At 37.8% G+C, this 16688-nt stretch overlaps 1 protein-coding gene across 2 annotated transcripts in view; it reads right to left on the bottom strand.

Annotated features, from left to right (window-relative positions):
* NETO2 (neuropilin and tolloid like 2) overlaps positions 1-16688 on the bottom strand; it is a 79643-nt gene that overhangs the window by 36659 nt on the left and 26296 nt on the right. The gene's annotated exons all lie outside the window — the stretch shown is intronic.

The raw sequence follows: 16688 nt of genomic DNA on the forward strand, positions 1-16688 counted from the left end.
CTTAGAAACACCTTGAGCAAAATCTCCAAAAGAACAGAGTGAAACAGGTACTATTCTTTATGGGCTGGGAGGAAATTAAGGCTCACTGGGACTAAGGAACTTGCCCAAGGTTACTTAGAGCGAGGATGTGAACCTAAGTCGGTCTGAATCTTACTAAGATGTATGTTCTTCACATTCCCTGGGATGCCTTTTATGTGTGTACATACATGCACACACACATACACACACTCTTCACATACATGGTTCATTTTTGGATATAGTTGCTCATATGTGACTCTACAATTAAAGTAAAATTTTAATGAATGAAGAATAAAGATTTCTTTGATTGCCACTGGAGATGTCTAGTGGGTATTCACCTTGCTGATTGCTATCTCTGAGGTAGCAGTATGATGCCACACCCACCCTGTAATTTAAAGGGCTTCATAAAACAAAAACATCCCCCCTCCCCAAATACCTTGATGACATAAAACTAAGAACAAAAACTGAAAAATTTATCTCAGAGTTAAATTTTGACCAGTAACTCTGGCTTATCTGAAATGACCAATTTGACACTTTCATGAGCAAAATTACTGCTAATGTACTTCCATTTCAAAACTTCACTAAACCTCATAAATGTATTTTAACACAGAAGTAATATGTTTGTTTAAAATATACAATCTGTTTTCATTACTTTCTCCATCATTCATATAACCAGAATATTCTGCCCATGGCTGTCTGGTGGTGAGTATCACTAATATTCATTTTATTTGTCTTCTCCATTAGACTCTATGGTCTTCCAATTAGAGTGTCAATGTGCTATCCAGTATAATTCTTGCTCAGAAAGAGCAATCAATGAAAAAGTGAGTAGGTTCGTAAAACCTAGTTTTGATAGAGTTGAATATCAGGAAGACCATCAAAAAGTCTGAAGTATTTACTCTCTACTGTTTTTTTCAATCCAAAGAAACATACCTATATAAGGCCATAGTAAATGTGCCTTAAATAGGTAACTTTTAAAAATCAAAATTTTAAGGTAAGTCATATGACAAAAATAACATTCTTTGCTATTGTGAATACAGTTAAATATTGACAATAGTTTAATTCAAATAATCTTCAGAAAATATTTCTAACATTATGAGGCTAACAAACTGAAATGGGTGGATTGGGGCACAAACTACTCTTCTCTCACCCAGACTGCAGATCTTTAATTAAACATAAACACTCTTGGCCTCTTACCTACTCCTATACCCTCCCAGGGAAGTGGAGAGAGTCACCTGGATCGGGGATGGTATTTGTTCACTTTTCCTCTCCTCCTTCCCTGGACCAGTGAATGAGAATAACAGTGACCTGGGTAAGTGGGTCTCTTCTGTAGATGCACTTTCCTCGGATGGGATGTTCCAGTCTAGTCTTAGGTAGGAGGTGGACCTGGTGGGTAGGGAATTAGCAGGTCTAGATGGATTCTCTCACTATAAGCTTCCTAGCCTTTATTATAATAAAGGGGCTATTCTGATGCTCCACTGTCTCAACTGGTTCATAACTCCAATGGGGAAAAGGACGCTTTTTATTAGAGGCCTCAAAGACCACAAAAAAAATGCAATGAGATCCTCAGAAAGCTGTTATTTTTATGGAAAGGCCACTGATAAAACAGATTAAAACACTACTTAAATGCAAACACCGAAGACTTTTATATGTAAGTGAATTTTTCTTGAACATCACCCGTAGTAAACTAGTTCACCCCATTTTCAGTATTCAAGGGTTATTGTGGCCTTTAACATTTTCTCTTTTAAATTCCTCAAATAAAATCATGTTTATTCTTCTAGTTGAACTCATTTAAAAAATTTTGATACAATTCCCATGTCAAGTGTTTTTTTTGTTAACTTTAAAAAATCAATTTACTTTTATATATTAAAAGTAACCTTCAATATTTAAGATTCTAGGTTACATTTCTAAAAAACTTGTGCATATAAAATCATTTCATGAGGTATTTTATAAAAGAGCCACATTGAAAGTATTAATTTCACTTATTTAAATTATTAAATATTAAAAAACCCTCAAAACCCACAAACCCCACCTCACCTCTGCACAGTCATCCCTCAGTAGCAATGAGTAAGTGGTTCTAGGAAGGTCCTGCTCTGGATACCAAAATCTGCAGGTGCTCAAGTCCTATGATGCAACCTTTGTATTTGTGGTTTTGTGTCTATAGACACAACCAGCTGCAGATTGTATAGCACTATAATATTTACTGAATAAAACCTACATATGTGGACTTGTACAGTTCAATTCTGTGTACAGTTGACCCTTGAACATGGGTTTCAAATATGCAGGTCCATTTATGTGGATTTTATTCAATAATCACATACTGTAGTATTACACTACGCTTCCCTGGTGGCTCAGATGGTAAAGAATCTGCCTAAAATGCGGGAGACCTGTTCGATTCCTGGTTCGGGAAGATCCCCTGGAGAAGGGAATGGCAACCCACTCCAGTATTCCTGTCTGGAGAATCCCATGGACAGGAGACGGGCAGGCTACAGACCATTGGGTTGCAAAGAGCTTAACATGACTGAGTGACTAACACTTTCACTTTCTTTCATGGTACTACACAGTCTGTAGCTGGTTAAATCTGAGGATGTGGAACCTCAGATACCAAGGGTTGACTATAAAGTTATACTCAGAATTTCAACTGCGAGTGGTCAGTGACCCTAACCTCTATGTTGTTCAAGGGTCAACTATACAACTAGAGCCATCTATGTTCCTACTATCTTTCCAACATTCCCTGTTTTGAATATAATTTTTATAATTACTATGTACATTTTTAGACTTTTAAATTTATGTATCTATAAAAACATATACTATTTTTATTTGTGTATTTTAAAATCTTGTATCAGTTGTAGATAAGTCACTACTTATCCATTTTCCTTTTGGACATTTAGCTTGCTTCCACTTTTTAAAATATTAAATATTGCTGTAAACATTCTTGCATTCTGATTACGCTCTCACACGATGAGCATCTGGGTACACATCTAGAAACGTGGTTGCTGTGTCATAAGACATGACCATTTTCATCTTTACCAGGGTATGCCCAATGGCTTTCCCAAGTTGAGAGCATCTCCATTCTTCAATCCTTGTTGATACTTGGTCACATCAAGACATTCAGTCACATCCCAAGTAAGATAAAATAAGATTCTCTGACACATAGGGTCAAGTGACAGACACCATCATCAAGAACAGTTCCATCATCCCCCCACCCCCACGAAAATCCTGTCCAGGTCCTCAGCAGTCCAAATCCATCTTCAACTCTAATTCCTGGCAACCAATCTTCTGCTGTTCTGTAGTTCCACCTTTCCCACAAATGTTATAATTTTATATAAATGAAATAATAGTATATTCTGAGTCAGGATTCCTTCAGTTAGCACAATGCATGTGAGATTCTTCTATGCATCTGCATCCCCAATGGTTTGTATCTCATTACTCCTGAACAGATTTCACTACACAGATGTACCACAGTTTATTAACAACTGAAGAGTATTTGGATTGTTTCCAGTTTATGTCTATTATGGATGAAGCTACTGTAAACATTTACCTTCAAGTTTTTTGTGTGTAAACATGTTTTTCTTTCTCCTGGCTACCCTGCCAGGAGACTGCTCACTCACGTGGTAACTTTATAGGAAATCACCAAGCTGTTTTCCAAAATGGCTCTATCATTCTGCATTCCTACCAGGAGTCTTACTACATTCCCAATTGCTCTATATAGCTCCCAGCACCTGGTACTGTCTGTTTTAAAATATTAGTTATTGTAACAGAGGTAGAGAGCTATTCCACTGTGGTTTTAATTCGCAGTTTTGAAATGTCGAAATATTCTCCGGTGCCTGTTCAAAATCTCTTACTCATTTTTAAATTAGGTACTTTTCTTACAGTTGAGTTTTGAGTTCTGGATTAAAGAAATCTTTTGACAAGTGATTTACAAATATTTTCTCTTAGTGGCTTTTCTTTTCATTCAACAGTGAAAAGGAAAAGCTTTAATTTTAATGAAGTTCAATTTATAGTTTTTAAAAAATAGATTCTTCTTTGATGTCTTATCTAAGAACTCTCCCTAACCCAAAGTTTTCAACTATGTTTTCTTCTAAAAGTTTTACAGTATTACACTTGTGTTTATAATCCAGTTTAGGTTAGCTTTTAATATAAGGTATACATACAGTTCAGTTCAGTCGCTCAGTCCTGTCCGACTCTTTGCAACCCCATGAATCGCAGCACGCCAGGCCTTCCTGTCCATCACCATCTCCCGGAGTTCACTCAGACTCACGTCCATCGAGTCCGTGATATCATCCAGCCATCTCATCCTCAGTCGTCCCCTTCTCCAACTGCCCCCAATCCCTCCCAGCATCAGAGTCTTTTCCAATGAGTCAACTCTTCGCATGAGGTGGCCAAAATACTGGAGCTTCAGCTTTAGCATCATTCCGTCCAAAGAAATCCCAGGGTTGATCTCCTTCAGAATACAGGTATAGGTTAAAATTCTTTTTTTTTTTTTTATATGGGTATCTGGTTGTTCTTAGCACCATTTGTTAGACTATCCACTGAATTGACATGGTATCTCCAATGAAAATAATAAATCATATTTGTGTGAATGCTTTTCTGAGTTCTATTCTGTTCCACTGATCTGTGTGTCTGTCATTTGTAAGTACCACACTGTCTTGGTTACTGAAGATCTGAAATCAGGTAGTGAGTATTTGTATTTTTTGAATATTGTTTTGGCTCTTATAATTCCTCGCATTTTCCTTATACTCTAAAAACAGTTTGCCTACATTTACAAAAACATAGCAGGGGTTTTAATTTGAACTGTGCTTGTTTATACAGATCTATTTCAGAACAACTTCTGTTAACACTACTGAGTCCACCTCAATAGGTATACACAGTATTGCTGTTGTCTGGTTGCTAAGTTGTGTTTGACTCTGCAACCCCATGAGCTGCAGTAGACCAGACTTTTCTGTCCTTCCCTATCTCCCAGAGTTTGCTCAAACTCATGTCCATTTAGTCAGTGATGTCATCCAACCACCTTATCCTCTGTCTCCCCATTCTCCTTCTGCCCTCAATTGTTTCCAGCATCAGTCTTTTCCAGTGAGTCAGCTCTTCACATCAGGTGGTCAAAGTATAGAAGCTTCAGCATCAATCCTTCCAGTAGATATTCAGGGATGATATCCTTTAGGATTTACTCGATCTCCTTGCTGTTCAAGGGACTTTTAAGAGTGTTCTCCAGCACCACAGTCCAAAACCATCAATTCTTCAACATTCTGCCTTCTTTATGGTTCAACTCTCACATCTGTATGTGACTACTGGAAAAACCACAGCTTTGACTATGCAGACCTGTGTCAGCAAAGTGACGTCTCTGCTTTCTAATATGCTGTTTAGGTTTGTCATACTTTTCTTTTTTTTTTTTTCCTCAAAGCCTTTTATTTAAGTTTTTCATAAAAAAAAGTATACTGCTTCAGTAGGACCATTTTTCAAACAAGAAAATTAAGCTATCATAATTCTAAAGAAGAAGAGTTTGGCCAATGATTTTGTGGCAGGGCTAATATTAGCACCCTAGCTTTTAAATAATTATCCTCATGCTGTTTTATGATGGACACTGTCCTCTGGGTCCTTTTGGGTTTTGTTTCTTTTCCTTCTGCTTCTGTTAGGTTCATACCATTTCTGTCCTTTATCAAGCTCATCTTTGCATGAAATGTTCCCTTGGTATCTCTAATTTTCTTGAAGAGATCTCTAGTCTTCCCCATTCTGTTCTTTTCCTCTATTTATTTGCATTGATCGCTGAAGAAGGCTTTCTTATCTCTTCTTGCTATTCTTTGGAACTCTGCATTCATATGCTTATATCTTTCCTTTTCTCCTTTGCTTTTTGCTTCTGTTCTTTTCACAGCTATTTGTAAGGCCTCCCAGACAGCCATTTTGCTTTTTTGCATTTATTTTCCATGGGGATGGTCTTGATCCCTGTCTCCTGTACAATGTCACGAACCTCATTCCATAGTTCATCAGGCACTCTATCTATCAGATCTAGGCCCTTAAATCTATTTCTCACTTCCACTGTATAATTCCTTGCTCTTAGAACATACATAAAGCATTACTTTCAAGTTTCCTAAATTTTATACTACAGGGTTTTTTTTTTTTATAACATTTTTTTTTTAAATTTTAAAATCTTTAATTCTTACATGCATTCCCAAACATGAACCCCCTCCCACCTCCCTCCCCATAACATCTTTCTGGGTCATCCCCATGCACCAGCCCCAAGCATGCTGCATCCTGCGGCAGACATAGACTGGCGATTCAATTCACATGATAGTATACATGTTAGAATGTCATTCTCCCAAATCATCCCACCCTCTCCCTCTCCCTCTGAGTCCAAAAGTCCGTTATACACATCTGTGTCTCTTTCCCTGTCTTGCATACAGGGTCGTCATTGCCATCTTCCTAAATTCCATATATATGTGTTAGTATACTGTATTGGTGTTTTTCTTTCTGGCTTACTTCACTCTGTATAATCGGCTCCAGTTTCATCCATCTCATCAGAACTGATTCAAATGAATTCTTTTAACAGCTGAGTAATACTCCATTGTGTATATGTACCACAGCTTTCTTATCCATTCATCTGCTGATGGACATCTAGGTTGTTTCCATGTCCTGGCTATTATAAACAGTGCTGCGATGAACATTGGGGTACATGTCTCTTTCAATTCTGGTTTCCTCGGTGTATGCCCAGCAGTGGGACTGCTGGGTCATAAGGTAGTTCTATTTGCAATTTTTAAGGAATCTCCACACTGTTCTCCATAGTGGCTGTACTAGTTTGCATTCCCACCAACAGTGTAGGAGGGTTCCTTTTTCTCCACACCCTCTCCAGCATTTATTGCTTGCAGATTTTTGGATTGCAGCCATTCTGACTGGTGTGAAGTGGTACCTCATTGTGGTTTTGATTTGCATTTCTCTAATAATGAGTGATGTTGAGCATCTTTTCATGTGTTTGTTAGCCATCCGTATGTCTTCTTTGGAGAAATGTCTATTTAGTTCTTTGGCCCATTTTTGATTGGGTCGTTTATTTTCTGGAGTTGAGCTGCAGAAGTTGCTTGTATATTTTGAGATTAGTTGTTTGTCAGTTGCTTCATTGGAGTGGCAATACTCATATCCGATAAGATAGACTTTAAAACAAAGGCTGTGAAAAGAGATAAAGAAGGCCACTACATAATGATCAAAGGAACAATCCAAGAAGAAGATATAACAATTATAAATATATATGCACCCAATATAGGAGCACCACAATATGTAAGACAAATGCTAACAAGTATGAAAGGGAAATCAACAATAACACAATAATAGTGGGAGACTTTAATACCCCACTCACACCTATGGACAGATCAACTAAACAGAAAATTAACAAAGAAACGCAACTTTAAATGATACATTAGATCAGTTAGACCTAATTGATATCTATAGGACATTTCACCCCAAAACAACGAATTTCACCTTTTTTTCAAGTGCTCATGGAACCTTCTCCAGGATAGATCACATCCTGGGCCATAAATCTAAACTTGATAAATTCAAAAAATCGAAATCATTCCAAGCATCTTTTCTGACCATAATGCATTAAGATTAGATCTCAATTACAGGAGAAAAACTATTAAAAATTCCAACATATGGAGGTTGAACAACACACTTCTGAATAACCAACAAATCACAGAAGAAATCAAAAAGAAATCAAAATATGCATAGAAACTAATGAAAATGAAAACACAACAACCCAAAACCTGTGGGACACTATAAAAGCAGTGCTAAGAGGAAAGTTCATAGCAATACTGGCATACCTCAAGAAACAAGAAAAAAGTCAAATAAATAACCTAACTCTACAACTAAAGCAACTAGAAAAGGAAGAGTTGGAGAACCCCAGAGTGAGTAGAAGGAAAGAAATCTTAAAAATTAGGGCAGAAATAAATGCAAAAGAAACAAAAGAGACCATAGCAAAAATCAACAAAGCCAAAAGCTGGTTCTTTGAAAGGATAAATAAAATTGACAAACCATTAGCCAGACTCATCAAGAAGCAAAGAGAGAAAAATCAAATCAATAAAATTAGAAATGAAAATGGAGAGATCACAACAGACAACACAGAAATACAAAGGATCATAAGAGACTACTATCAGCAGTTGTATGCCAATAAAATGGACAACGTGGAAGAAATGGACAAATTCTTAGAAAAGTACAATTTTCCAAAACTGAACCAGGAAGAAATCGAAAATCTTAACAGACCCATCACAAGCACGGAAATTGATACTGTAATCAGAAATCTTCCAGCAAACAAAAGCCCAGGTCCAGATGGCTTCACAGCTGAATTCTACCAAAATTTCGAGAAGAGCTAACACCTATCCTACTCAAACTCTTCCAGAAAATTGCAGAGGAAGGTAAACTTCCAAACTCATTCTATGAGGCCACCATCACCCTAATACCAAAACCTGACAAAGATGTCACAAAAAAGAAAACTACAGGCCAATATCTCTGATGAACATAGATGCAAAATCCTCAACAAAATTCTAGCAATCAGAATCCAACAACACATTAAAAAGATTATACTACAGGTTTTCTGAATCTTTTTTTTTAAAATTTTTTAAATTTTAGAATCTTTAATTCTTACATACGTTCCCAAACATGAACCCCCTCCCACCTCCCTCCCCACAACATCTCTCTGGGTCATCCCCATGCACCCGCCCCAAGCATGCTGCATCCTGCGTCAGACATGGACTGGCGATTCAATTCTTACATGATAGTATATATGTTAGAATTCCCATTCTCCCAAATCATCCCACCCTCTCCCTCTCCCTCTGAGTCCAAAAGTCCGTTATACCCATCTGTGTCTTTTTTCCTGTCTTGCATACAGGGTCGTCATTGCCATCTTCCTAAATTCCATATATATGTGTTAGTATACTGTATTGGTGTTTTTCTGGCTTACTTCACTCTGTATAATTGGCTCCAGTTTCATCCATCTCATCAGAACTGATTCAAATGAATTCTTTTTAACGGCTGAGTAATACTCCATTGTGTATATGTACCACAGCTTTCTTATCCATTCATCTGCTGATGGACATCTAGGTTGTTTCCATGTCCTGGCTATTATAAACAGTGCTGCGATGAACATTGGGGTACATGTGTCTCTTTCAATTCTGGTTTCCTCGGTGTGTATGCCCAGCAGTGGGATTGCTGGGTCATAAGGTAGTTCTATTTGCAATTTTTAAGGAATCTCCACACTGTTCTCCATAGTGGCTGTACTAGTTTGCATTCCCACCAACAGTGTAGGAGGGTTCCCTTTTCTCCACACCCTCTCACAATCTCTTTAACAAGTGGTGCTGGGAAAACTGGTCAACCACTTGTAAAAGAATGAAACTAGATCACTTTCTAACACCGTACACAAAAATAAACTCAAAATGGATTAAAGATCTAAATGTAAGATCAGAAACTATAAAACTCCCAGAGGAGAATATAGGCAAAACACTCTCAGAAATAAATCACAGCAGGATCCTCTATGATCCACCTCCCAGAATTCTGGAAATAAAAGCAAAAATAAACAAATGGGATCTAATTAAAATTAAAAGCTTCTGCACAACAAAGGAAACTATAAGCAAGGTGAAAAGACAGCCTTCTGAATGGGAGAAAATAATAGCAAATGAAGCAACTGACAAACAACTAATCTCAAAAATATACAAGCAACTTATGCAGCTCAACTCCAGAAAATAAACGACCCAATCAAAAAATGGGCCAAAGAACTAAATAGACATTTCTCTAAAGAAGACATACGGATGGCTAACAAACACATGAAAAGATGCTCAACATCACTCATTATTAGAGAAATGCAAATCAAAACCACAATGAGGTACCACTTCACACCAGTCAGAATGGCTGCGATCCATACTTTTCTTTCAAGGAGCAAGTATCTTTTAATTTCGTGGCTTCAGTCACCATCCACAGTGATTCTGGAGTCCAAGAAAATAAAATGTCACTGTTTCCACTTCTTCCCCATCTATTTACCATGAAGTGATGGGACCGGATGTCATGATCTTAGTTTTTTGAATGTTGAGTTTTAAACCAGCTTTTTCACTCTCCTCTCTCACCCTCATCAAGAGGCTCTTTAGTTCCCCTTCACTTTCCACCATTACAGTAGTATCATTTGCATATCTGAGGTTGTTGATAATTCTCCCAGCAATCTTTTAATTTCAGCTTATAACTCATCCACTCCAGGATTCTGCATGATGTACTCTCCACAGGAGTTAAACAGACAGGGTGACAATATACAGCCTTGAAGTACTCCTTTTCCAATTTGGAATGTCTATTGTTCCACATTTGGTTCTAAGTGCTGCTTCTTGTCCTGCAATCAGGTTTCTCAGGAGTCAGTAAGGGGGTCTGGTATTCCCATCTCTTGAAGAAGTTTCCGGTTTGTTGTGATCCACACAAAGTCTTTAGTGTAGTCAATGAAGCAGATGTTTTGTTAGAATTCCCTTGCTTTTTCTATGATCCAGTGGATGCTGGCAATTTGATCTCTGGTTGCTCTGCCTTTTCTAAATCCAGCTTGCACATATGGATGTTCCCAGTTCATGTACTGCCGAAGCCTAGCTTGAAGGATTTTGAGCATCATCTTGCTAGCATGAGAAATGAGTTTAACTGGATGGTAGTTTGAACATTCTTTGGGATTGCCTTTGGGACTGGAATGAAAACATAGTATATATTCCCATTTATTCAGGTCTTTGAATTTTTTATCAGGGTTCTGCAGTTTATAGATGCTGTGTCTATTTTTTGGGGGTGGGGGGAGACAAGGGCTACTTAAACGGTATTGCTGCTTTCTTAATTTTGAACTCCAATTGTATCAACATGGGACGTAGAGGCGCGGACCCTCCTTGCAGTCAAAAATCCATGTATAATTTCACAGTCATCCCACAGTATCCTTGGTTCTACATTTATGGATTCAACCAACCACTGACGGTGTAGTAGTAGGTATTTATCCTTTAAAAAAAATCTGTGTGCAAATGGATCAGTGCAGTTCAAACACATCTTATTCAAGCATCAATTACATATGAAAAAATACAACTGACATTTACCTATCGGTCTTTTATTCAACCTTGCTAAACTGACTTCTTTATTCCAGGAGTTTTTTGAGGGTATATTTCATGTTAATTTTTTACATAGATGATTATGTCATCTGGAAAAATAGGTTTTTTGCCACGTTTCACTATCTACAACTTCCAGTATGGTGTTGAGTGGCAGTTATCTTGTTGCTAATTTTGAGAGGAAAAAGCATTCGGTATGGTGTCAGCTGTACATTTTGATAGACATCCTTTATCAGGTTATAGAAGTTCCACTCTTTTTAATTTTCTGATATTTTCATCATGAATGGGTGTTGATTCTTTTAACAAACTGAGATAATCATGTAGCATTCTTTCTTTCCATATTGAATCATATTGATTTTTCAAATGTGAATCAGCCTTGCATTCCTGGGATAAACCACACTTGGTTGTGGTTTTTGAACATATTATACTTTTTAATATATTGCTGATTTAGACTGGCAATACTTCGTTAGGGATTTTTGTATCTATTTTCTGGAGTAACAATTATGATACCAATTCCAACATGTGGGTCTTCCCTCCGCATACCCCCACTACAACAGCAACCCTCAAGTATCAGTTAGGTGTCCTATAATTCAATCCAGTGATGACTCCAGCTATCCAGAGACAGTATCAGATTCCAAAGGTTGAGGGCTTACTCCAAGGGGAATAGCCTCCACTTCAGAGGCCAAACACAAGATCAGGCTGTCATGTGATTCTGACTCACTACAAGTCTGAGTTTCCTAAGGTCTCATTCTTGTTGTTCAGTTGCTCAGTTGTGTCTGACTCTCTGTGACCCCATGGACTGCAGCACGCCAGGCTTCCCTGTCCTTCACCATCTCCTGGAGCTTGCTCAAACTCTCATCCATTGAGTCAGTGATGCCATTCAACCATCTTGTCCTCTGTCGTCCCCTTCTCTTCCTGCCTTCAATCTTTCCCAGCATCAGGGTCTTTTCTAATGAATTGGCTCTTTGCATCAGGTGGCCAGAGTATTGGAGCTTCAGCTTCAGCATAAGCCTTTCTAATAAGAATATTCAGGATTGATTTTCTCTAGGATTGACTGGTTTGATCTCCTTGCAGTCCAAGGGACTCTCAAGAGTCTTCTCCAACACCAGAGCTCAAAAGCATTAAATTTTGGATTCCTTTAATTTACTTTAATAGAGCATTTAATAGTTTAAATTTAAAAGTTTAATAAAGTGGCTTACAGAACATCAGTTTACTTACAAGATTACCGGCTACCCTGGTAATGAGCCTCCATATTCAATGGATTTCCAGAAGTCACCTCATTACCATAAACTCACTTGTGGTTGAAAAGAGTTTGTCATTAATAACAACACACCCACTTCAGGTTTATAAAGGCTCTGAAACATTTTCAGGGACTGAGGACAAGAGACTAAATATTGTTAACATAAGATGCTGAATTGCTCTTATCATCCAGGAAATTCCAAGAGTTTTGTGAGCTCTGTGCCAAAAATGGGGATGAACACCAAATATATGTATTTCCTATTATCAAGCAAAACATCATAGGGGGAATACTGATCAGCAGTTTCCAAATAATGTCTTTGGTGGTTTCAGGGTGATGCTTAAGAGTTTAGAAGTGTTCCTCTTCTTTTACTTCCTGGAAGAGACTGAGAAGAATCAGCATCATTTCTTCTTTAAATATTTGATATTATCCATTTAGGTGATTTCTTTGTAAGGTTTTAAACTGTGAATTCATTTCACAAATATATAGTCATACAGATTACATATTTCTTCTTAGATGTGTTTGGGTAGCTTGAGGCTTTTAAGGAATTTGTCATTTCATTTGAGACATTTGATTTGGGCACAGAAATGTCCACTGTTTTAATGGAGGGTCTATAATGGTATCCTCTCTTTTGCTCCTGATATTGGTAAAACGGTTTATGTCAGATTATTTACCATTTCTGTACACTTTCATTCATGATATTAGAAGATTCATCCTAGTGCCATTTCTTTCTAAAGAACTTCCTTTAGCATTTCTTTTATAGCAGGTCTGCAGGCAATGAATTCTCTGTCTTCGTTGGGGCTCTGTTTGCCCTCATTAGTTTCTGCTGGATATAAAATTCTGAATTTTACAGTTATTTCAGCATTTAAAGGTTTTGATGCACAGTATTTGGCTTTGGTAATTTCTGCAGAGAAATCCATAGTCATTCAAATTGTTGTTCCCTTATATAAAATGCATCATTTCTGTCAGATCTCAAAGCTTTCAACCTTTGGTTTCAAGCAATTTGATTTGATATGAGTAGGCTTTGTGTTTTGTTTGTTTTTATCCTGTTTAGTGTTTGCTATGCTTCTCGAATCTGTAAATTTATGTCCTTCACCAAATTTTTTGCAATTATTTCTTCAAATGTTTTTTCGGTAACATCTTTTCCTCTTTGTCTAGTACTTAAGTTACATGAATTTTACATCTTTTGAAATTGTCCCCACAGGTCCCTAAAGCTTTTGCATAAAATATTTTCAACCTTTTTTTCTCAATTCTTCAGATTAGGTAGTTTCTACTGAATCCTCTTGAAGTTTACTGCCTTTCCTTCATTCTTATATTGGCCCACACATTGAATAATTTCTTCAAAAATTTAAGATGTATTTCTTCAGTTCTAAAATTTTCACTTGGTTCTTTTTTATAGTTTCTGCTTCTCTGGTAAGTTCTGTCTTTTCACTCATTTCAGGAATGTTTACCTTTATCTCATGGAACATGGTTACATTATTGATTTAAAATTGATTAATTGTCATTTGACTACTGTTAGGGTTGGGATCTCCTGTATTCTCCTTTCAGAAATAATCATGTTTCCCTGGTTCTTTATATTGTAGTTAAAAAATTACATCCTGGACATTTTGAATATTGAGACTCTGGATCCTTAAAAATCTGTGGAAAATGTTGAGTTCTGTTGCTTATCAGGACACCTACTCAGTGCGGTTCAGGCTGCACGTACTGCCTCTTTGTCTGGGTGTTAGTTCCATGTGCTGGTTCAGTTGTCAAGACCTTTGCTATGCCATGCAGACTTGCCCAAAGCACACCCTTCTCAGGCACCAGGGCAGTGTTTATAATGTACTGTGGTCCTCAATACCTTTGCTGTGTTTCTCCGGGCCTGTTGTGTGCATACATAGCTCAGGGCTAAGCCAGAATTAGTACCTTTCTTTCGCTACCTCTTTGCTCTCCAAGGCTTCCTTCTCATTCTCTGGATAACCTGGTTCCCTCTTCCCAGTTCCTCTGCTGGCTAGAAAGATAAAATTTCCTCAGTTTTTAGTCTCCTGATTTGCTGTGAGTTCTGAGTGACTAAGAACAAAGAGGAAAAAAACAAAAACAAAAACAATGGGAATTTCCTTCATACATCACCGAATCTTCCCCTACATTCCACCAGTTAGGACGTGGGGTTTCTCTGGGGGTTTTAGTTGTTACTATAGCTGCTGTGACTGGTGCTAACCTTGGGTAGAGTTAGTAAGGGGAAAAAACAAATCAACCAGGGAAGCCCCATGCAGTTTGTAGGGGCCCCTCTCTTAGTGCTCTGGCTAGCAAACTTTCTGTGTCTATACCTGCTATCAGTTCTACAAAGAGAAAGAAAAAACCCACAACAAACTACTGACTCTTACCCCCTTTTGGGGTTAGTATTCAAGTTTTGAATACTTCCCTTCTAACCCCCTTTCTAATGGTTACTTTTCAGAATCCTCATGCAATTGCTTTCTGTATTCTATCTAGTTTTCAGTTATAATAAGAGCAATAAGCTACAGTAGGATTACAATATTTTCTCTGGTTCTAGAAATCACTTATTTTAAGGGAATAAAATTGATACATTTTACCTTTATGGTTTGTACTTTGTGTCTTCTCTGTTTTCAATAAACTGTTTCCCAACCAAAGGTTACAGAACTATACTCCAATAGTTTCTTCTAGAAGTTTTAGTTTTAACATTTATGCCAAATGCAAACAGGTTGCTGCTGCTGCTGCTAAGTCACTTCAGTTGTGTCCGACTCTGTGCGACCTCATAGACGGCAGCCAACCAGGCTCCCCTGTCCCTGGGATTCTCCAGGCAAGAACACTGGAGTGGGTTGCCATTTCCTTCTCCAATGCATGAAAGTGAGAAGTAAGAGTGAAGTCGCTCAGCCATGTCCGACTCTTTGCGACCCCATGGACTGCAGCCCACCAGGCTCCTCCGCCCATGGGATTTTCCAGGCAAGAGTACTGGAGTGGGGTGCCATTGCCTTCTCCGGCAAAACAGGTTATCTCACATCAACAGTCAATTGGTGTAACATCAATTATTAAGTGTTTCCTTTTGATCCAGCATGCTATATTATATACTAAGCTTCCATACATATGAGGTCCTATGTTTTGATATTTTATTCAGTTTTATCAGTTTGCACAGCCCAGTGATAAATGCATTCCATCCAACCACCACAGTATCATCTCAAAGGGTAAGTACTCTCACTTTGTTTTTATTCAAAATTTTCATGGTTCTTCTGGACCCTTTCCTCTTTATGTGAATTTCAGGGTTAGCTTGCCAAGTTCCCCAGAAAGCCCTATGGGGATGTGGATTGTAATTTAAATTGGATGGATTTGGGAATAAACATTTCCATCTTCTCATACGTGAAAATGGTGTATGTCTCTCTGATTTCCTCCAATTCTCTAGGTCTTCTTTCTGTATTTCAATATAATTTGAAAAATTACTTCCTGGTATGATTTTTTGTTTTACTTTCAAATTACTTTTGGAAAGCAACTTATTTTTATAATTGACGAATTTTTTTCTCTTGCCACATTATTGTTCAGTCGCTAAGTCATGTCCGACTCTTTGTGATCCCATGGCCTATAGCACACCAGGCTCCTCTGTCCTTCACTATCTCGGAGTTTGCTCAAATTCATGTCCATTGAGTCTGTGACACATCTCACCCTCTGCTGCCCCTTTTCCTTTTGCCTTCAATCTTCCCCAGCATCTGAAGCTTTTCCAATGAGCTGGCTCTTCATATCAGGTGGCCAAAGTATTGGGGAGTTTCAGCATCAGTCCATCCAATGAATATTCAAGGTTGACTTTCTTTAGGATTGACTGGTTTCATCTCCCTGCAGTCCAAGGACTCTCAAGTCTTCTCCAGCACCACACTTTGAAAGCATCAATTCTTTGTCCTCAGCCTTCTTTATGGTTCAACTCTCACATCTGTACATGACTAGTGGAAAAATCATAGCTTTGACTATATGGACCTTTGTTGCAGAGTGGTGTCTCTGCCTTGTTTTAGGTCTGTTATAGCTTTCCTTCCAAGGAGCAAGCATCTTCTAATTTCATGGCTGCAGTCACTGTCCACAGTGATTTTGGAGGACAAGAAAATAAAATCTGTCACTGCATTCATTTGTTGCACTGACCACCACCAAAAAAAGTACTGGCAATAGATGTAAGCTTAAAGAAAATGATTTTAAGGTTTCACCATTAATTATGATGTTTGCTATAGGATTTTGAAGATATTTTTCATCATGCTGAAGATATATCCTATGTTGGAATTACTGATTTTCACTTATCAATAGATTTTAAATTTTACTGATTTTTTGCATCTATTGATATATGTGGATTTATCTCCTTTAAGTGTCAATATGGTAAACCA

This window comes from Ovis aries, chromosome 14 (genome assembly GCF_016772045.2).
Source record: "Ovis aries strain OAR_USU_Benz2616 breed Rambouillet chromosome 14, ARS-UI_Ramb_v3.0, whole genome shotgun sequence".
Classification (NCBI taxonomy): domain Eukaryota; kingdom Metazoa; phylum Chordata; class Mammalia; order Artiodactyla; family Bovidae; genus Ovis; species Ovis aries.